Here is a 22898-nt window from a genome sequence, read left to right on the forward strand (position 1 = left end):
GGGTCCTCTGGACCCTTGCCATTGACATTTTCAAGGGTCCCCACTAAATTTCAAGAAAATTGGAAACATGGGTTGAAAACTTGATGGGAAACTAAAATGCAAATGTACTCAGAGAGCTGGACATATTATGTGAACCAGATTTTGCAGTAGAACAACAAAACTAGGATTTTCTGCTCTTCGCTTGGTTCAATTTTTACGGGTCACGCGGACCCGTACCGTAGGTAATTTGCGGGTCCGCACCTACTTTCTCGGGTATTTGACGCAAGGACGCGCCTTATTTCTAACGCTGGTCAGTTGCCTGATGAAGTCTGGTGGTTCCAGACGCAACGTCGCAATATTTGCAAAAAGTAAGTTCCAGTATTAGATTTAATTCCAAAACTCTGTTTGAAACAACTGGATGACTAAGAACATTCACTCAAATATCGTACATTATACACGTAGTTTAGGCCTATGTTGAATGTTACCTTGTTGGTAATAACCCACGAACGATGGCACTTAGATATGTTAAACTAGTAATTTTCTGAATCCTTATGACAAGAGAAGGACATTGTTTTATACTTATATACATTTATTTTAACCCATGCACAAAGTTTGCGTTCTGTTCAGGTGTCACCTGAATGGATGGCCTCATCCTACACCCCATGTTTGGATTTTTTTGATAAGGGATGTGTTGATATCAACTGGAATCGCGCAATCCATATTAAACTGCAAAGATTAAGTTAGGAAACAATCCATGCAAAGTGTATCTCTCTTTATAGGGAAAGGATTATAATTATTATTTGTTTCTTAACTTAATTAATGTTGTATTGTGGGGAGAAAAACAGAGAAAACATTCGGCTTCATTTGGCCTGATATTATTAGACTTGTCCAAACTCTTCTTCGAGAAAAAACATCACGTGTTAAAACTAGGATTAAACTCACCTTAATACAAGCAGTCTACTAGCTTCTGCCACTAAAAATGGTTTCTGATTCTGGTTTGAAATGTATGATCTCAGCTTCAAATTATTTTACCAATCAGCCACGTATGATGAGCGTTTTATCAGGAACTATGTAATTTTATGACGATGTGATATCAACCCTAAGATATCAACCCTCTAATAATTGTTTGCAACAAGTGGACGATTATATATACCTGGTGTGAACGACAATGCCGACAAACATAAAGTTAACTGAGGATGAACTGCCAGGGATGCTTTCTTTACCATGTAAGACAATATACGTTGTAGTTTATAACAATAACTACCAGCATATTGTCTTACAGTATAAACGTAATTTAACGAAAACATCACCATTGTTTCTCCCCTGTGACCATATTGTGTCATATACTGACCGCAACGGTTCGTCACCAATAAATCAACCCCCTATGCCACTATATTATAAATAATTATTACAATAATTATATCCAAAGTTCTAAGAAAATATAATAAGGTATCACTGGAGCTGGAACAAATAGGTAATCATAAAAGATGACAAAGTGTATTGCTAAATTTGTGAGATACAACCACTGACCTCTATACATAGATATCGGGCGGCGACCGAAAAGTGAAACCACTTGGCCGCCATATTGGTGAGGGAAAAAATTTCACCTCACTGAGTGAAAAAATTCCCCACCAACTCTGTATAAAGGTATACATTAAAATTGAAATTAAAATTGAAAAAAAAATCGCTTCCAAAGGCGGTGTAAAAGATCATTGTATTCAGTAAAAAGTTGTATATATACTGCGCCAATAAAGTATCCTTACACTTAGATAAATAATCACAATTTCAAAACCGAACAATATTGGGGGAAATTTATATTTTTAATAGATGCACTATCTAATCCTGCACATTGTGACACCACATTGAATCCAATGTGACCTCAAGAAGTAAAGTTACAGGCAATTGAATAGGCGAAGGTCTAGTTTTAAAAGGGACAAACTGGCCTATACAAAGCGCAAACAGATTTCAACAAGCACAACAAAGAGACAACACAGTTTCTTCAATGAAGCGTTATTTAAAGCAGTTTTTACTTCTCTGTACTTTTCATAACTTTCATTTTATTTGTCAGTTCTTTTGTTTCAGTTTTCTTGTGTTCCTTTTGTTTTAAATTAAAGCCAAACGCATAAATTAGCCATTCACCACTCTCAAACCAGATGTCTGGTCTGTGGAGTTTTGAATAGGGCAGTTTGTCACTTTTAAAACTGGACCTTCCTCTACTCAAATGCTTGTAACTTTGTTTCTTGAAGTTACATTGGATTCAATGTGGTGTCATAATGTGCAGATTTAGATAGTGCATCTGTTAAGAAAACAAATTTACCCCAATATTGTTCAGTTTGGAAATTGTAAATATTTTTCCAAGTGTAAGGATACTTTATCACCCGCGTAACGGTGGTAGTTGATGTCATGCAGTATCATTTTACACCTCTCCCGCTACAATAGATATGCATTGCATGTTATATTCTTTCTGTGTTTACTATGCCAATGTTTCAAATGTTTGAAAGAAGTACATTTTATGCAAGCGGTTACATTTCAGCACATCACATCAAATCTCCCATTGGGCGCCCCATTCCTTTTTGAATGAATTTTTATTAAATGCTAATGGCCATGTGTCTTGAGGTGCTTATACTTTTTTTCTTTTTGTTTCATCACTAAATTTTTATCCTCGCGCATCTATTTTTGGTTTTGGAAATGTATCTTTAAAACTAAAGTCCCAGTTACAGCAAAAGTTTACACTTTTTGGAAAGCTCATGTTCCAAGGAATCCAAATGTGCACAAATCAAGTTGTTATAAAGGGTGCGTGAGAAAATATATAGGGTGATATCATGAAAAAAAATCCCTGATTTTACTTGTAAAATGATAATTTATTGCATTTGCTACTTTTATGAAACACCTCAAAAGAAATCTAGTTTAGTTACAAGTTAATAAAATGTATACAACAGGCATAAAAAGAAACTCGTTAGCTATCATCATCCTTGCTGTTGAGCAACCTAATAATTTAGGATTATTCTGAAAAAAAAAACTTTATCAATTGGACTTTGCTTTCTCATTTGACATCCTGTTCGTGAAGATCGAGCAAGAATTGACCAAGATATGCGCCTCCAAACCCTCAAACCCCAAAATCAAAAGTTGCAATTTTAACGATTCAATTGTGCCTGTTACATTGTGTGATTTATCGATGGGCCCGTGGTGTTTGTGTGTATTACAACAATTCGTTCCCGATGCGTTCGTTGAAATTGCAACTTTTAATTTTGGGGTTTGAGGGTTTGAAGACGCAAAACTTGGTCAATTATTGTTCCATTTTCACGAACAGGATGCCAAGTGAAAAAGCAAAGTCTAATTAACAAAATGTATATTTTAGAATAATCTAAAATTATCAGTAGGGGTGGGCAAACAAAGACTTTTTAGGCAAACTTACACAGGAACCAGTTTTTCTATGGCCAAATTGCATCAGGAAATTTTTTTCTGTGAACAGGGACCCATTTATAATGAGTAATGTGTCTTTTAGGTGTTTTCATGTCGCAGACTATTAGTCTCTATACGATAATAATCGATTAATAGATTATAGTTGCAATATCTGACCTTGTTTTTTGGTAGGCACGTCTGTACCAATCATGTCATTTCAGCTTCATAACAGCTCATCATAGCAGCTGAAAAGCAAACACGGACCCACGATATCGCTAACGTCCTGCTGGATCCGCGGGTGGATCAGCCCTACAACGAGCAATGCAAGTTCAAGTCTACCGCTATAAGAAATGGATGCTTTGTGGTCGGTAGAATTATATTTCAGTGTCAACAGGCTAAAAAACTGACAACAGTCAATATCACAAATAACTTCAATATCAGCCAAATTGTGGCATGTGAACTAACAGAGGACTGAGTTCAGAAGAAAGTGTTGCTATACCCTGACTTCAATATTTCATCAGAGTTGAGCACTTTGAATGCCTATACATCAGCAATTATTATACTACAACTTCTAAGCATGTCATCAAGTAAATCAAATCCATAAAGTCCAGATAGACCGTCATGCCTACGAGACTATCAGTCCACGAGATCTAGCAGGCATCATATTTCACACAGTAAACATTGTCTTTGGTCAAGAGTTGGAAAGAAGGAAATGTTGATTTTCTTAGTGATATTTATATTGACAGTGATGATGCTGAGCCTGAGCCAAACAGAGATGGTAACACAAAAATGGCTGGTCACAAGCTCTACGACATGATAGCTGAGTGACCACATACAGGCGATTCTTTAAACAGTACGCATTAGCCAATATGTACTGGAAAAAAATAGTAAGCATTAGGCAATTTGCGAAATTATAATGTCTATATACTGGCATATGGATAGTAGCATTCTTTAATGCTACTACCGTACAATTCTCGTCAGCATAGAGTTCCGTTAAAATATGATGTGGAAATGTTTCGGGAACCAGCCAGTTTTACCAGTGATAACCAAGATGGCGATCTCCATGCACTGACGATCGAACACGAAATCAGGTAGGACCCTGTGCGGAGAGGTACGTAGTAGCAGCTTTTCTATGTAATTTATCCCTTTTCCTTACGTTTGTCGTGGATATACCTAAGGTATAATTATAATTGTCATTTTGCGCGGTTTTGATCAGGCACAACCACACAATGATGTGAATGCGTAGCCTCGGGAATGATTGAGGGTGCCGAATTCTGCGTACTTGTGTACGTACTGCATTTGTAGGGAATAGGCTTTTTTAATACCCAATTCTCTCGGTCGGGGCTAGTCCTAGAACTCTGGCCATAGTATCTGCTTTTACTTCCACTAGGGCCAGAGGCACTTACATTGAAAAATTTGTTTGAGATGCTTGAACGATCCAGTACAAAAAATCAATGCTTGATCGAGCCGAAATAGTACAAATGTGTGTCAGGTCACTAATTAACATGATAAAACCCACTTCAGAACACACAATCACCAGTCATTTCTAAAGATGCATTTATACTCAATCGCTTTTGCAGAAATCTGAATCGCACACATGATCAGTGTACTAAATCGCCGTCGTATTTGCCTGCTGAGCATGCGCATGAATCGCTGTTTTTCAAAAGCGACACGTAGGCCTATATTGACACCCTCTGTCGGTCAACGTTCTCTAGAACTGCACACATAACTTGTGCAGTTAACGACAATGATTCAGACAGTGTGATGATGCGTAACCTATGGGTATAAACTATAAACACAGCTTTAAACAATGACTAATTTACATAGGCACAAAAGACATGAAAGACCATGTTCATGTACTGTTACTCAGCCAAACAGGGCAGAGTACATTGTAGGTCCCGGATGTTCGGTACATGTTCCTATCTCGTCAACGTTAAATACCTTTCCAACAAGGAAAGAGATACGAAAAGCGAACGTCTAGTCGGGGCCACGTCACATCCATTTATGCATTGGAGTGAAAACAACTTATCGCAAATTTTTATTTGCAGAGAGTCGAACCTGGCACAATTCTCTTGGTCGGGCTGACGTCACAAAGGGGAAATAGCCTTGTAAAACCAGTGTGCGCATGTGCAGTTCCCCTTTCTCGAGCTGGTTGCTATGCACACGCTTGTGCAAAGGGACGAAGGGGACAATGTTCCCGGATGTCCGACCGAGTGAATACTCAATCATGTCAATAGTGTACAGGCCAGGGCAAAGTCAAAGTGGCAGAGCAGAGTTCAGCGAATGTTGTTTTCACTCCAGTGCAGTGCTATTGTCAGCCGGTTCATGCCCGGATGTCCGACCGACAGAATACGCATGATACACTAGAACATGGAAACATTCAAACATTAAAAGCTAGCACACGAGATCAAATTAAAGGAGTACCGGTACTTCTACTTCTACTTCTACGAAAATACTCGTCAACGCCTGCTCGGCAACTAAACGAGGGTAGTATTTCGTGATCCTATCATCTTCTTTTTAATACATGACATTTTTCAGTAGATATTCGCGAAAAAAGCTTATTCCCAAAATTTAAGTTGATTCCGATTTTGTGTTTGTGAGTTATTTTTTTGCATGATTATGTGTACTGCTCCATACGCCATAGACAATGTTACATGGGTCAAATCAACAGTGGTCGAATCCATGGGTTCCTACACTTCTACTTCTGTACTCAGTAGGTTCCACATGTGGATGTATAGCCGAGGACTTTGTCCATGAGTGGTGCAAGAGTGAGTGTGTGTATTAATACAAATACAGTGTGCGAGTAAAAAACCAATAGCTGCAGACTAGATTGATGCCGCCACAGCTCCCCTGAAAGTCTCAACAGACGGTGAGACTAGGATGGTGCCGGGAAGTGAGTTCCACCACAGTCTGAGGGCCAATGACCAGGCCGATGACAAACATTCAAATTTCACGATATCTTTGCTAAACGAATTAATCTGCAAGAAATATTTTGTACATAAACATTATGTAGCCAGAGGTTTCCAGTGCTATAAAAATCTCAACTTTTTTTAGAAAAGTGGGGATGATGATGTATGGCTCAAAATTTGGACTGCTCGCCATTCAGTTTTAAAGATGCTGCGATGGAACTGTAATTTAGGAAAAACAATCTCATAACTTGGGGAGTATAAAACCACAAAGGTCATCTGAGGTCAAAGATCAGGTCAATTTCAAAGTTGCTCCAATTGGTTTGTAAGTCGGGGGAAAATGATCCCTGACACTTAACTGCAAAAACCATATCAGCGGCTACCTGATATTTGTGTTTCTTGAAGCCAATCTAATTATCTTTGGTGTGAAGTCTGATCCCTTCCCTACTACTAAATTGAAATTGAAATGTGACCATGGTAGTTTAATTTATAATGCAGGTGTGCCGCATTCTATGTCATGGGTTCTAGGCTTTTCCTATTCAAGTACAATGTATTCATGCTTTGCTTGAAATGTTCAAAATGTCATGTTTTTGACCCGCGTTTTTTGAAGAATGAAGATATTTGGGCGTAATGGGGTCTGGCCCAAGTGTTGGGGTGGTAGGCTTGCCCATGAACATCAAAATGATTGGAGTCTGCAATACATTTGTTACCATCCATGAAGGACCCATCGGTGTTAAGTCGTAATTTTGAGTTCTTAATATTAAACAGTTGAAATCTTTTTCAATCAAGCTTTAAAATGATATATAACTTGTCATAGTTGCTTGAGAAATAGGTGCTCAAAAAGCCAATTTCTCTAAAATGTCTTTCTTTTGCTGTTAAAATATTATTGCAAAAAAATAATAAAATAAGTTTTCAAAAATGTTTTCTGAAAGCTTTTTATACCTATTATATACCTTACATTTTTTGTATAAAGCATTTTGTTTGCTGGGATGTAATTACAGAGTTGTATCTTTATTTCTTGTTTTTACAGGGCTAACATAAAAAACATGACTTACAACGGCATGGAGGTTGCATATTATGCCACAATCGTGATGCCCATTGCAGGAGGTAATTAAATGATATTAATGTCATCATGATCATTTAGACATGAAAGTGTCAGCCACAATACATCAGGACTGGGCTCCACCATGATTGTTGACACACACTATTTTAGCTGGCCTGATATCACTTATGGAGCGCTGCCTGTTCGTGGATAACATTTTGACCGTCGGTTGTTTTGGTGTTTTAGAGGAAAAAGAGGGGAAAAAAGGAAAAACAAAACAAAACAAAAACTCATTAGTCTGAGGAACCATTTGATTCACATATATGCAATACAACACATATGCAGGGTGGAATTTCGCGGGAGTCTGAGAGTCGACTCTCGCAGAGACTCCCCGTAAAATCCTATTGCGAGAGTCCATGTGGACTCTCGCTGGAAATGATCGGATCAGCGAACTTACGTTTAAGTTCAACCCGCCTTAAAACTCAAAGCCTGCAAAATATAAAGGAAAAGTCGCCAAAGATGCAATGACATATATGGAAGTGAGAGTAGGGCCTATGATGACACATATATTAAAAACTTAACTTTGTTAGTTGATTTGTTAGCTTGTTTGTTTGAATGCATTTTACGTAGGCCTACATATAATACCTTTTGGACTCCCGCAAGATTGTACAACGAGAATCCATTTACGGAATCCATGGACTCTCGCAAAACTCTCTTGCGAGAATCCACTTGGACTCCTGTGGCACTTTACGAAATTCCACCCCTGATATGGTCGCATGTCATGAACTGGTCATCTTTCGTGTAGCATAATGTAAAATGAGAAAAAAAATCACCAATTTTGATTCACTTAAACACAACCTTTAATGAAAACATTTTAGACCATTAAAAGTATATGTTTCTGGAAAGCTTATATTACAAGGATGCCGAATCAACAAAGTATAACATAATACAGGGTGGGTAAGAAATATACAAGGTGAAACAACAACAAAATTGCATCTTTCTTGTCATGATGAACCCCTTATTTTTCTTTTCTGAAAGCTATGTACATGTAGCTCAAAGTAAATATGGATTCAGAAAGACATTGCATGGGCCCTTCAAGCAAATTAGGAAAAAAGAGTTTGCTATCCCTTGCGTTAAACATACATAGTGGTCAAAAATTGTAAAATAATTGTACAATTTTAATGACATTATCAAATCAAAACTTTTCCCCTCCATTTCTGGCACTAAAACTAATAGCATAATTGAATTTCTCTTCAAATGTCCTTTCAAATATGTGTACTTTTGAATAAGCAGGGTGACTCTGGCAAGAGATAAGCCACTTAGAAATGTCGGAGTGTTACGTGCACACTTTGTACAGTAACATATAGGGAAAACTGTCTTAATTAGCATTTAATTAGGCAATTTATTAGTTTGTTATAATATTTGATCTACTATGAGGTAGATCTACAATCCAGGATGATATATGTTTATTCCCATTTCTCAAAAATTATAGCGCATTGGTGACAAGTAAGATATGTAGGGGCAAGGACTACAACTACTGCACTGAAAATTCAGCAATTCATGGCAAATAGTTATTGATATATTGTTCAAATATTGGTTTTCCCTCATTTTTGACTGTAACACCACAATTAACTGTTGTCTGTGCTGAAATAAAATTTCTAGTGCAGTAGTTGTAATCCTTGCCCCTATAATATACATGTACAATTGTACATATCTTATTTGTCACCAATGCGCTATAATTTTTGAGAAAAATGCAAAAAGAGGCACAAAATTCGGCAGGGGTGTAGTACCCCCTTAAGATACAAAGGTTTAATGTTGGCCATATTTTCTCAATTTTGTGTACAATCCTATGGGGCTCTCCCACCCCGGATCCTCCATTGACACATCTTACATACAGTCAATGGCACACATACAATATAATGATATTGGCTACAAAAACAAGCACCAAAGTAAATCAATATACGAAGCAAACAGTTTGCATGAAATGATTAGATCAATATCAGCTATGGAAGATACTTTTGGCCGAGATTTTCATTGATTTATCATCATTAGTGGCATGTCGGGGGGTGCTTTGGGGTGCTCAGGTGTATTTTTGGGATTTTATCCATTAAGCTCCCTACATAACTCTGAAAGGCCCTCCGAACCCCACACAAGAAAAGATGCTGGACACGCCGGTGATCATGCAATATTATTCAGAATCATTCATTCTAATTCTAAGTTTAGGGGAACTGTATAAGGCCAAAAAAACCAAGTTTGTTTCCTGTAGCGCGCACAAATTTAGTTTTTGACAGCTTATGTTGCGAATTTCAATTTTTTTTTCCGCAATAAACCGAAAAAAATTCCAAAAATAATATTAATATATAACACTACTGGAGTAAAGACATTATACAATAAATGAGCGTATTGAAAAACTACCAGAGATCAATAACATTCTTGAATATGAAGAAATTTGATTTTTTTTGGTGTGTGTTGGAGAAACCCACTGTAAATTTCCATTCCAATTTGCAGCAGAAATGGTAATTAAATTGTTGTTTATTTTTCATTTCAAGACATAGCTTTAAAAAAAAAGCTTTTTAAATGCATTTTGCATTTGACTTTTTAGATCTGCTACAGGAAACTGTTTTTTTTTTGTCATAACAAAGTTAATGTTTCATATCAAATGTTAAGATATAATTCAAAGTGGGGAAAATGTATCAATTTTCTGTTTTCACCTTTCCTTTTTGTTCCTTTTCTCTACAGAAAGCATACTAATAATGCATCGTAGTAACGGAGAAGATGGTTAGTAAAATGATGAATACAGAGAATGTGAAGAAGCAGTGGGGCAATTTAAGAGTAAGTGCAATCGGGTGTAATGATACTTTAGAAGCAGAAGAAATATGAATCTCAGAACATAGAAATTAGACGATATAGGTTCAAGTGTATAGGCTTTTGATCAATTTTTTTATTTTGTTATTCTTTGTCAAAATGTATGAAACAATATTAGCAGAAAGTCTTTTTGTCATTTTATGGCAAGTCGTTGCGGTGCATGAGCTAGAGCATTTGTGCTCATATATTGAAGAAAAAAAAGCCAGGGAAAAGTGTGGGTGGTATGTGAGATCCCATGCCTCATTGTAGTTTATTAATTAAATGAGATTCTGGTTATAGATAAAAAAAATTTGAAGTACTCGCTCGAAATATTTCAGTTCCAATCAGGAACCTTGTGAAATTTTTGGCACTTATTTTTTCAGGCAACCTACAAAAGTGGCGACGTCATCACAGCCACCTAGGACTGCCGACATCTAGAAACACCACTTACAGTCATTGCAAAGTGAACAAGGTTCCTGATTGGAACTGAAATATTTCGAGTGAGTACTTCAATTTTTTTTTTGATCTGTAACCAGAATCTCATTTAATTAATTGACTTTTGAACGATCCTGATGAATCTCATCAATAATCTCATTGTAGTTTGTTTTATGTGCATGATTTTTCAGTGGGGGGCTGGGGGGGAAATATTTTGTTTTTTGCCTAAAATAATGTCTAGGTTAAAATATAACTAAATAAATGCAGCACGTATGGAAATATCAATGTGCCCATTTCATATAAAGATCGATGTATCAGCATGCAGAACTAAACTGTATTTGCCAATAAGCCCTTTGGATGGTATATGGTTAAGCAAAAATTACCAAAGCTTGAAAAATATGGTACATTTCTTGGTAGATTGTACACTGATGGCCTAGTAGCTGTGACCCCACATCTAAGTTCATAGGTAATAAAAAGCAAAATATGTACATCATTGTGTAGTATAGTCCAATTATCACTAATTTGGTAGCTAGCTATAATTTGCAATAATACTGGCTTTAGACACAAGTCTTCACAATGCACATACAATCAGTTCAGGTGGGTTAAGGGTTGTCAGAGTGAGTAAATGAGTGTTGGAGGATTAAGAGGTGCTATCATATGTGAAGTGTGTTGTATTGTGTTAAGGGGTATCAAGCAATAATGTGTGATTTGCATAAAGATATTGATTCATATGTTAGTTTTCACTGATTACATTGTCCCCATTTAATTTTGAGCCTAACAAACGAGGTAAAATGAAGAAAATTGTTATTTCATTCCAGCGCATACAGTGCGTGTATTAGCTCGCTGATTGTATTAATTACTGGGGAGCTTTACGCAGCTGGGATGTATAATATCAGACGTACAGTATGAAGATAGTGATATGTACACAATTTATACATCACTGATTCATTGATACATCATGCTCATCACTCGGCATTGCAATCATGCAAGTAGAAATTCAAGAAAAATTAAGGGTGTTGCTGTGGAGCAAATCACACATTATGGCTCTAACCCTAACCGCCTAAGGGCTTTTTGGCGACGGGAAGGGAAAGAAGGAAGGAATAAAGAGAGAAAAGAAGGAAAGAAGTTGTTTGCTCTGGGTGGGATTCGAACCCGAGACCCCTCGCATGCCAGGCACTCACACATTATGGCTCTAACCCTAACCGCCTAAGGGCTTTTTGGCGACAGGAAGGGAAAGAAGGAAGGAATAAAGAGAGAAAAGAAGGAAAGAAGTTGTTTGCTCTGGGTGGGATTCGAACCCGAGACCCCTCGCATGCCAGGCACTGGGTCGGCGACACTTTGCCACAGGTCTTGGGCTTCGCTGGCCAGCGAAACTGTGCCTTTATATCACTTAGGGCGATTGCGTCATCACACCACATGGGATGCATGCACGAACAGCGCATATATCAAGTAGTATTTTGTAGTATACCGTCCTGTTAGGGTTAAGGGGTGTATATGATATTACAATTGGCTAAGGAGTGTTATGGTGTTTTAAGAGGTGGCACGTTTAAGGGGTGTCACAGTGGGATAAGGGTCTGTTATGGCGGGTTACAGTTCAGTGTTGGCAAATATGTGTGTTGCTCAAACACAGCTGTGCAATCTAGTTGTGTAGTAAAGTAAATCATAATTCATAATAATGCATGTTTTTTAGTGATTTTGGTCATTTTAGCCAAAAATGGACCCTTTTAACCATTTTTTTTTGCTTTTTCTTACATTCCAAAAGTTTGAATTACACTTAAGGTGGTACTACACCCCTGGCCATTTTTTGCCTATTTTTGTATTTTTCTCAAAAATTATAGTGCGTTGGTGACAAGTAAGATATGTATATTATAGGTGCAAGGACTACAACTACTGCACTGAAAATTCAGCAACTCATGGCAAGTAGTTATTCATTTATTGATCAAATATTGGTTTTCCCTTATTTTTTATTGTAACTCCACAACTGTTGTCTGTGCTGTGTAGTAGTTGTAGTCCTTGCCCCTATAATATACATATCTTACTTGTCACCAATACGCTATCATTTTTTTTTTTTTTTCAAAAATAGGCACAAAATTTGCCAGGGGTGTAGTACCACCTTAACTTTATTAATAAACAAGGCTTCTTTAATTTTAGGGTATTGAGAGCATTAAAAGAGAATGCAATTTCCATGGCAATGGCCATTAATGCTCACTTTAAGCAGTGTAAAATTTCCCAGTAAAATTCACAAAAAATGGGTGTAAATGGCTGTTTCCATGGGAATTTTAGCTTATTGCAGTCAGAATAGAAATTTCAAATTGATAAAGAATCATTTGACCCCACAAACACTATTCATCTGCATTTATGCAAGAAAATTGAGTTTAATGTGCTCGAAGTTCATCTGGGCAAGGAACAAGCAAATCTAGTGCCACTTGAAACTTGTTAGGAACTGATTTTCCTTTTACTGGAGGGCAGGCAGTCTGAATCTTTATTTGATACTTTGGGTGGCATCTAGTTTAATTTAAATCTCTCACAGTATCTTGGAAATATTATTTGAATGTATTTCTTGTTTGCAATTAATAGAACCCAGAGCAGTGGCGCATATTGGTTATGTAGTATCAGGCGAGAAAGAAGGAGCCAGTGGAGGTAAGTATTTATGTAAATGCAAATTGTAATTTAAATGGAAATACTGAATTCAATGAATAGCTTTGCAGTCAGGATGGAAATCAGCAAGGCAGCAGTTGACCCCGCACACTGTTCATCTAGCTGTACTTATTAAAGAAAATTGACTTTAATTTGCCGTTGTAGTGAGTGATTCATCTGGTTTGTGCTCAAGACTTGCATGGGTTGTACACCTGTTAGCAACCCATTGACTCAATTTTTAACATCGCACTACAACGATGAATAGCTTAAAGTTCCTTTGCCTTTCTCTCGACCCAAAGGCAGACAGTCGAAATGTCCATTTGATATGCTGAGGTATGTGTTTCTTTTCAGTTTAAATCTCACACTGTTTCTTGGAAATATTTGCTTGAAGTTCATCTGGGCAAGAAACAAGCAAATCTAGTGCCACTTGAAACTTGTTAGGAAACTGACTTTCCTGTTACTGGAGGGCAGGCAGTCTGAATCTTGTTACTTTGGGTGGCATCTAGTTTAATTTAAATCTCTCACAGTTTCTTGGAAATATTATTTGAATGTATTTCTTGTTTGCAATTAATAGAAAACAGAGCAGTGGCGCATATTGGTTATGTAGTATCAGGCGAGAAAGAAGGAGCCAGTGGAGGTAAGTATTCCGGGGTATTTACATTTCCGGTGTAAACTCCAATTTATATTGAATTACTAACCTTTTAGGTAAGTCATTACGGGCAAATTTCTCTTAGTAAGCCTTAGGCTTAAGGTGGCCTTGAGGCTAAAGCCTAGCCTGCTCTCGAAGCCCGAGTCTTAACTGTAGCCGGATTTCTTGAAGGCAAATTCAACCTGGTCTTAGAGGCCTTGCAGGCTTAACGCTTGACAACCGCGTCCCTTTCTACCAGCGACTTAATTGTATAGGCAGTTGGAGGTAGATGTGCATAAGCTGTTGTCCGTCACGGTTTACCGTACTAACAAGGTTACCCTCTTATTATCGCAATGATATCAGCGCAAAGACTAGCCTAAACCAGCGGTCTTATGTTTGGGCTTACACCGTACACAACTTGATGCAAGACTATTTTTTCTGTTTTTTGTGTCTTTTATGTATTATTTTATTTTCACTTTACTTAATTATGAGTCCTGCTTGCATGAATGATACTTCTATGCTTTTTACTTGACTCATTAATTTTTCTTTGCATTTCAAAAAGGGTCAAACTGCAAGCCTACAGAAAAGGAAACTTTGATTCCCCTAAAAGTAGGCCTAAAGCAAAAATTGTTTCACAATCATACACATGTTTGTCAAAAGTAAAATAACATTATTTAAGGATAATTTTGGTGCAAAAACAAAAACATAACCAAGCATTTGACAACCATCTTGCGTGCTATCTACTGCTGATATTTTCATGTTCTATTTGCGAATTTAGCATGAGTGTATAGTTGATGATGATGATGATGATGATGATGATGATGATGATGATGATGACGATGACGATGACGATGAGGAGGAGGAGGAGGAGGATATAAGAATGTTTTGTACAGAATTGCTTCATGTCATTGAAAGCAAGCAAATCTCAGGCAAAAAGAGGAAAGCATGGGAGCAAGTTCATGTGAAACGTCAAGGTTTTTGGACATGTCAAAAATGGGGGGGCACTTCTTGTATAGCAAAATATCGTAAGGTTAGCAATATTTGTTGAACAGGAAGGAGAGGGTTGCTCCTATTTGTTGACCGTTACAAGTTAGGTTCAAGCCAAGCAGATCAGTAGGCCTTAATACCGGGTGTCCCAAAAGTAACTTAACATTGTGAATTTGCCATAACTTGCGTTGGGTTAATAGTGTTGTTAAAAAAATTGCACAGTATGTAGATAATTCTTTTAGAAATGTTATGATACCAAACATGCCTATGTGGTCATGACCCTTTGGCATGAAATTAACGGATATCTACCGTACCGTACAACCCACCTTTATAAACGCAAAATAAGTCTCGTCATTTGAGACGTGATAACACGATATAACGTGTTATTGTTTTAAAATCTGTTTTGTTTAATTTTGCTGTGTTTGATTATTTGTTTGTTTGTTTGTTTGTTTGTTTGTTTGTTTGTTTTCAATGCGTAATCTTCATTTTCTCTTTATCTGGATTTTATTTGGAAACTGCTTAAGATCTTTTCTGAGGATTCGGTGAACAGTTGTACGCGGTACGTTGTTTTCCATTAAAAGTCGACGTACTGATCGTCTTGGGCTTATCGCCACCGCTCTTCGTATGACATTGATGTATGTAGCCGATCTTCCTGTTCTTCCACGTCCTGCCCGAGATATGTTGATAGGAATTTCTGCACTAGTTGCTTGATTGTATTTCGGCTGGTTAATTTACATTAAAATGTTGCTTAAACTTTGCTTGAATGAGTTTGTCCGACGTCGTCTCGGCAAAGAACCATACCATCTGAATCCGTTGATCTATAGGAAATTTATCTTCACTTAAAGTTTAATATTATCAATATAATCCTAATTATAATCTAAATCAGCATTCACGCTTACCATGCTTACGTTAGGACATGTAATCCATGAATTTTCTTAACTAAATGTAGCGTGTGCTGTGAGTGAACCAACTCTATTGTTCAGAGAAGCACATCATTCATGTGCTTGAACAAAAGAACATAATTATAATGATCTTGCTTTTGTGGGTATGATACACACATATATACAGTCGCGCAAAAAAGGTCAAGGGGTCATCAATAATGCTGTTTTGGTATCAGAATAATTCTAAAAGATCAATCTACGTGAATATGTTCTCCATTTTGGTATGAAGTAGGAAATATTTGAGATATAGCAAATTCACAATGTTAAGTTACTTTTGGGACACGCTGTACATTGTCTTTACTGAATCGGCAGCGCGATTTAAATTTGGTATCCGAATACTTCAGAAAAGGATCATTCCTCTCCTGAAGATGCTCACAACATTTATTATTATATTTAAAATGTTGAAATGTTCAACTAAATCGAACAATAATTATTACTTACTCTATGTTGAATGAAAGACAGCATCTGTTTCGATTTCTCAAAAATATGAAAGAAAAACTTTGCATTACAATTTAAGCAATTTGTCAATTGAAATAGATCACAGCTTACGACCCAAGACCTGCTCTGAGGCAGGGCCAAGAAAAGCCGCTGTAAGCCTGACCTAACAGGCTTGCGTAGACTACGGCTACTAGAAGACTGATTTTGAGAAATGCAAATTTTACCGAAGCCTGGGGCTAATCCTACAAGCCTGGCCCACAGGCTAACGAAGCCTCGAGGCTATGGTAGCCATGCTTCGGGGAACATGTTTTCAGTTAAGCCTGATCTTACGACCTAAGCCTTGAGGCTAGACTAGCCAACTGCTAAGCCACCCATCGAGAATTCACCCTACATGTACAATTATAAAAATAACCATTTTAGTATTGTTTTAGCCTGTGTAGTAGATCAATGGGTATAGATTTTCAAGGCATGTGATGGTTAATCACTCATTCATTACATTTCATTTGATTAACAAAGCACTGTGGCCCTAAGGCCAAATTAAGCAATGTTTACAGAGAAACATCAAATATTTATCAAGAAATTGATTAAACTGCAATGATACCATCTAAAATAGGAAACGTAATTAACCTATGAAGCGCTCTGTTGCAAATCCACTTTTGGCTGAAATTGAGTTATTGGTATAATGTTATAAATATACACTTTTTTTTGGTTGTTTGACTTTCATACCACCTTCCTTCTGCAGATATCGTATTTTTCCTGTTTGGAAAATCTATGGGACATACATACATACATACATACAAAGGCATTTATAGGGCCATTTCATAAAGACCATGGCGCCAAGATGGAACACAAAACATTTGAAAGGCAAAATAAAACAGCAAACTGAAACAAAGCCACCAGATTATTGAGGGAACAGGAATGTTATGAGACCTTTCTTGAAATTTGGCAGAGAAACAGCAGGACGGAGTTCAAATGGAAGTGAGTTCCAGAGTGCAGGTGCGGTGAAAGAAAAACTCTTGTCGAAAGCTGATTGCAGGCCTTTATGGTTGACTTTTAGTATAGAGAGACGTTTAGTGTCCATTGCAGAATGCGAGCCAGGACAAGTTTGGTTGTACAATGAAATTGATTCAATGAGATAATTTGGTCCATATCCATGCAGACATTTTAACACATAAAGCATGATCTTATATAATTTTGATTTGATTTGTTCGGGTTTGGACGAGCCTGGATAACCCAAGAAAGCCTACATTGAAGCTTATTTCCATTGGGGTCCATTTGAATACCGGGACGGGTTGGGAACAGTCAGGAGTTAAAACCCTACTCTTTTCGAAACTGGCTGCGAGATACATGTACAGTAATGGCTCTCTGCACACGGGAACGACGGCTTAACATCCCATCCGAAGGACAGGGTAGTATCATGATTCATTTACACAATTCTAAATGAACCATGGGGAGAGCGGAAAGTTTTTGACATCATCCAGAAGAAAAAGAGCTATATTGATGAAATTTTGTCAGTGTAATCACTGGTCCTTATGTACATTATGGTCCAAAAATGGTCTCATAAGTATGTTTACTTTCTTTACAGGTGGCGCTAGATGGGTAGTAGGCGCATAACCTGTAAGGTAGTGAAAATTGAGGCACGCATATTGATTAAGTTCCTGCATTTGGAGGGTTAGGCCTACAATGCTCAGAAAATCTATGATGAAATGAAAGCTATCTGTGGTGATGATTGCCCATCATATGGCACTGTTGCTTTTTTATTATTTAATTTCCAAACTGGCCGCATGTCCCTTACAGATGAGCCAAGAAGTGGACGTCAATCATTTACGGATGATGCGGCCACAGTAAAGAAACTCAAAAAAGTGGAGGATCTTATCATGAAAAGGTTATGTGCCTATTGCCCATCATAGCGCCACCTGTAAAAATTAAACATACTTATGAGACCATTTTTGGACCATAATGTACATAAGGACCAGTGATTACACTGACAAAATGTCATCAATATAGCTCTTTTCCTTCTGGGTGATGTCAAAAACTTTTGGATTCCCCCTCGTATATCATAACTGTGGAAAATATGAAAGGGCTGCTATTTTCAGATATGAGGGTTGAGGCACAACGTTTTGAATAACCCTTGTACATTCAAAGGTGGTGAAGAAAATATGGATGGATGAAGTTGAAGGTGTTTCTTGTCCGGTTGAAAAAAAATGGAGTAGATGATGAAGGCATTGTTTCCTGATCACGTTAGTCAAGTCTGTCTCTCAGTCTGTTTGCATCTCTTTACTTCCTTTTTTGTCTGTCTCTATTTATCTCTCTCTTCATGATGAAGATGGGGTATTATTTTCTATGATTTTAGTCAAGTCTATCTATATGACTTGAATCTGTTCCGATTAGTGGCGGCACTAGAGTTTTTTGGAGGGAAGTCAATTTCAGGAGGGTAATACCAACTACGTACTTTTGCGCAAGCAAACACTGGACATTTTCATAATTAAGGTTTTTTTCTTTGGTGTGCAACTGGGGAGAAAGAGTTCTGACTGGAGGCATATGCCCCTGGCAATGCCACTTGTTCCTATCTCTCTTTCCCTCATTCTCTCTCTGTCTGTCCCTCTCTTAGTTCTCCAGCTTTCCCCCTCCTGATTGTGTGCCTAGTGTTGTGTGTCAGTGAGTTGCATACCCACAGTGTACAAATATAAGGTGCAAGTAGTACAATTATTTTCCTCTTTTCATATTTTTTCCAGGTGACACCTCTTGCAGCCCTAAGATCGTGCCATGCACCGTGATGTTAACAAAGCATTGTGCCATACATGCACCGTATTAAGCTGTAACTATAATGTAGGTATTTATGTTGATCTGTGACAGTATTTGGCTTATTTTGTGTTTGCAATGTTTTGTTACTATAATAACATTATAATGCTCTTATGCCAAACAGAATTGCATACTAAATCACATGGTGACAAATTCCAAATAAAGGTTAAGGTACATTTTTCATTTATCATCCCAGATGGGGTAATTTGAAAAGCCAGTTTACTAAAATATCTATGTACCATGCTAAAAAGTGTCTGCAAATATGCTCAGACTGAAAATCACTAAATCTCCTTTCAAAGTTTTATTTTTGTTGTTGGTCATCAGGTGACACCGCAAAGGTCTTTATTTCAAAGTGAAACTCATTTCTATGTACAATAATAAAATTACGCTATGATCAGCTCGTAATAGGCAGGACTTGTAACATCATGGATTGATATAGAATGGCGTACGCATGCATAGCTGGCTGGCGCAGCTCCACATACATGAACTGCACTTTTCATACTAATTTAACATGCTTTTTTTAAATTGATTTGGCACTCTATTGTCCCATGCAGTATTAAAAATAAACAAGTCTTGCCTTTTTCTAGTCGACTATAGAATGGAGATAGCTATACATATTTGCTGTACCCATCATGATACTATATCTGACCGTATATTTGAGATCAAATCATACAGTTAACTTTTTGAACTTGCCATGGCAAAAGTTTGTCTATTTTGTCATCAATTGCAATGAACTTATGAATAAACAGTAGTTTTGAAAACACCAAAACTGAATATAGTTGTGTAATGGTAATAACATATGTGATCCGTTCTGACAAAACCAGGAACAAGTCACATTTTTTCATGATTTCATGATTTGAATAGAAATGTAAGCAGTAAGACAATAAACTTTAAAATGATTTTAAGATGTACTTTAGTAGATAATTTTGTAAATGGTACCTTAGTATTTTATCCAAATTGCAATTGAGTAATGGGCCAAATAGTGACATGCTTTACACAGGATTGAATAAGGATTATCACAGCTCAACAGTTACTTATTGATTAAATAAACCTCTTTTTGATAAGTACTTTCAAGGATTTTAAAGTCCACTTAGTCCCACAGTCAAATACCATGAAATCAAGAATTTCAAAATTTGATATAGTTTTTATGGGAATGTCATCTTAAAGGTGATACTACACCTCTTGATAAATTTGTGACTATATTTTTGCATTTTTCTCAAAAAATAATAACACACTGGTAACAAAGGTTATGTATATTTAGGGCCAAGGAATCCAGTTATATACTGGAATTTCAGAGACTCAAGACAAGCAGCAAGTCAGTGGCGTAGCGTGGGTCATCACATGGGGGAGCACCGACCATGATGGGGGGCACCGTATTTTAAGATGTACTTTAGTAGATAATTTTGTAAATGGTACCTTAGTATTTTATCCAAATTGCAATTGAGTAATGGGCCAAATAGTGACATGCTTTACACAGGATTGAATAAGGATTATCACAGCTCAACAGTTACTTATTGATTAAATAAACCTCTTTTTGATAAGTACTTTCAAGGATTTTAAAGTCCACTTAGTCCCACAGTCAAATACCATGAAATCAAGAATTTCAAAATTTGATATAGTTTTTATGGGAATGTCATCTTAAAGGTGATACTACACCTCTTGATAAATTTGTGACTATATATTTTTGCATTTTTCTCAAAAAATAATAACACACTGGTAACAAAGGTTATGTATATTTAGGGCCAAGGAATCCAGTTATATACTGGAATTTCAGAGACTCAAGACAAGCAGCAAGTCAGTGGCGTAGCGTGGGTCATCACATGGGGAGCACCGACCATGATGGGGGCACCGTATCTGATTGGGGAAGGGGGACAAGCCATTTTTGGCAATTTTCATATGGGATTTTTTAAATTTCATGACGCTACACCCCTTCAACAAGTTATTTATGATAAGAAGAGAGGTACTGCTAGAATGTACCTCATTTCTTAACATATATAATGAACAACTTGTCTTGAATCATTGAAATTTCAGTGAAGTAATTGGATTCCTTGCCCTATAATGTACATAACTTTTGTTACCAGTGTGTAGTTATTTTTTTTAAAAAAAATGCCAAATTAGCCACAAATTTATCAGGGGGTGCAGTACCAGCTTAAAGGCCTACAACTCAAAAGACGTGTCTGGCAACTTGTTCCGGGTGTTGTTGGAGCTGGTCACATATACTTCCATACATAGGTGGAATTTCACCGTGAATGCACGTTCATGGTTTTTAAGCATTCATTCCCTATTAGGCTAAAAGATTTGTCTGTTAATTTTTATTCCAATGTGGTATGCCATATTTTAATAAACAATGTGCAACAAAACACAATTTTAAGGGTAAAAAAATTAATAGTTTGTCTATTATTAAAATTTTAATCCAATGTAGTATGCCATATTTTAACAAACAACATTATAAGAAAATACAATTGTTAAGGGAATTTGAGTCACTATGTGTGCAACAGACAGATTTTTGTGTCACACAATGCAAAACATTAGAAAGCAATTCATGGTTAAGGAGTATTTTGTCATCCTAGCATTTTCAGTATCCATGAAAAAGCGTATTCCTAAAATTTCAGTTTATTCTGATTTTGCATTTGCGAGTTATGCATGATTATGTGTATTACACTGCTCCATACGCCACTGTGTTGTAATTTCATTCTGGTATACCAGAACGTAAGGCCTAAAACAAAAACAATTGTTTGATTGGCACAACACGACTGACCTTAAAAGTAGGCCTGACCCAAGCTTTTTGGTTGTTTTTTTGCAAAAAATAATAATAAGTAATACAAAAATAAATAGATAAAGTTAAAAGTAAAAGAAATAAAAAAGGTTCGCAAGGCCCCAAATTTACGCGATTAACAGCTTTAAAAGTTTAAAAAAATCCCTGCCTACCTACCCCTTTTTTTGGTTACGCCAATCAAACAAATTTTTTTATACTTGTGATATTTCTGCTTAACGAATTGATCAGGAAGAAATATTTGGTACATAAACATGATGTATAGAGACAAAGCTTTCTAGTGGTTTAAAAAAAGTTTTTATTAGAAAAGTGTGCATATGAGAGGATGGGGGTAGGGGGCTATGGATTCAAAAATCCCCATGTTTTCCTTGTTAGCTGTTGTGGATTGGTCAAATCATTGTATCATGTGAATAGTAATGACCACTGGCATTTGTTGCAGCTACTTGAAAACAGGCATGATGAAGAATAAAAATACCACAGTTGCACTTTTGTATGTCTTATGGTTCTTGATTTCTGATGTAATGATTTTCAAAAGAAACAGCTTCATAAAACAACCCATATCTCAAGAACCACAATACCTTAAGCAATTTTTGAAAGTGCATGTTTTGCATTCCATACCATTACCCATTAAAGTCTTAAGGTGTCATTTTTCATTAACCACTAATCTAAACAATGAAAATTTATTTTGGGGGGAGTTGAACATGTTGAGTGACCATGAATACCCCGACATGCTTTAAGACTATTTAGAGTTGTCATAATCTTTCAACTTACATGAATTGTCATTGTCTAGATTAATTCATGTACTGTGGTTCTTGAGATATGTGTTGTTTTATGAACCCACTGCACATCAGAACTCCAGAAACCACTCCTGCAAAATTAAGTGTAACTGTGATATTTTAATTCTTCATCAAGCCCGCTTTAAAATAACTGTGTAACAAATTATGCCAAAGGTCATTATCTTCACAGGATACAATAATTCGACCAATTCAAAACAGCTCTCTCGCAGGTTTTCTCCGGGATCTCCGGTTTCCTCCTGTATCGCAAAAATCGGTGATTAGTTGTTTGGTTATCAAAAACTTCCTTC

General features: G+C 36.8%; 2 long non-coding RNA genes across 3 annotated transcripts; both read left to right on the forward strand.

Annotated features, from left to right (window-relative positions):
* The first annotated feature begins 4301 nt into the window (after positions 1-4301).
* On the forward strand, positions 4302-10730 carry LOC140169021 (uncharacterized). 2 transcript variants are annotated; one of them, XR_011861324.1, is made up of 4 exons: positions 4302-4492; positions 7318-7394; positions 10069-10161; positions 10557-10719. It is a non-coding gene; the product is annotated as an uncharacterized lncRNA (long non-coding RNA). The 2 variants fall into 2 exon arrangements; XR_011861325.1 differs by lacking the exon at positions 4302-4492 and adding an exon at positions 5571-5868 and having other exon boundaries at positions 10557-10730.
* A 2433-nt stretch (positions 10731-13163) lies between these two features.
* On the forward strand, positions 13164-19723 carry LOC140170080 (uncharacterized). Its single transcript, XR_011861480.1, has 3 exons — positions 13164-13248; positions 13820-13882; positions 18975-19723. It is a non-coding gene; the product is annotated as an uncharacterized lncRNA (long non-coding RNA).
* The last annotated feature ends 3175 nt before the right edge of the window (positions 19724-22898 follow it).

This window comes from Amphiura filiformis, chromosome 14 (genome assembly GCF_039555335.1).
Source record: "Amphiura filiformis chromosome 14, Afil_fr2py, whole genome shotgun sequence".
NCBI lineage: Eukaryota > Metazoa > Echinodermata > Ophiuroidea > Amphilepidida > Amphiuridae > Amphiura > Amphiura filiformis.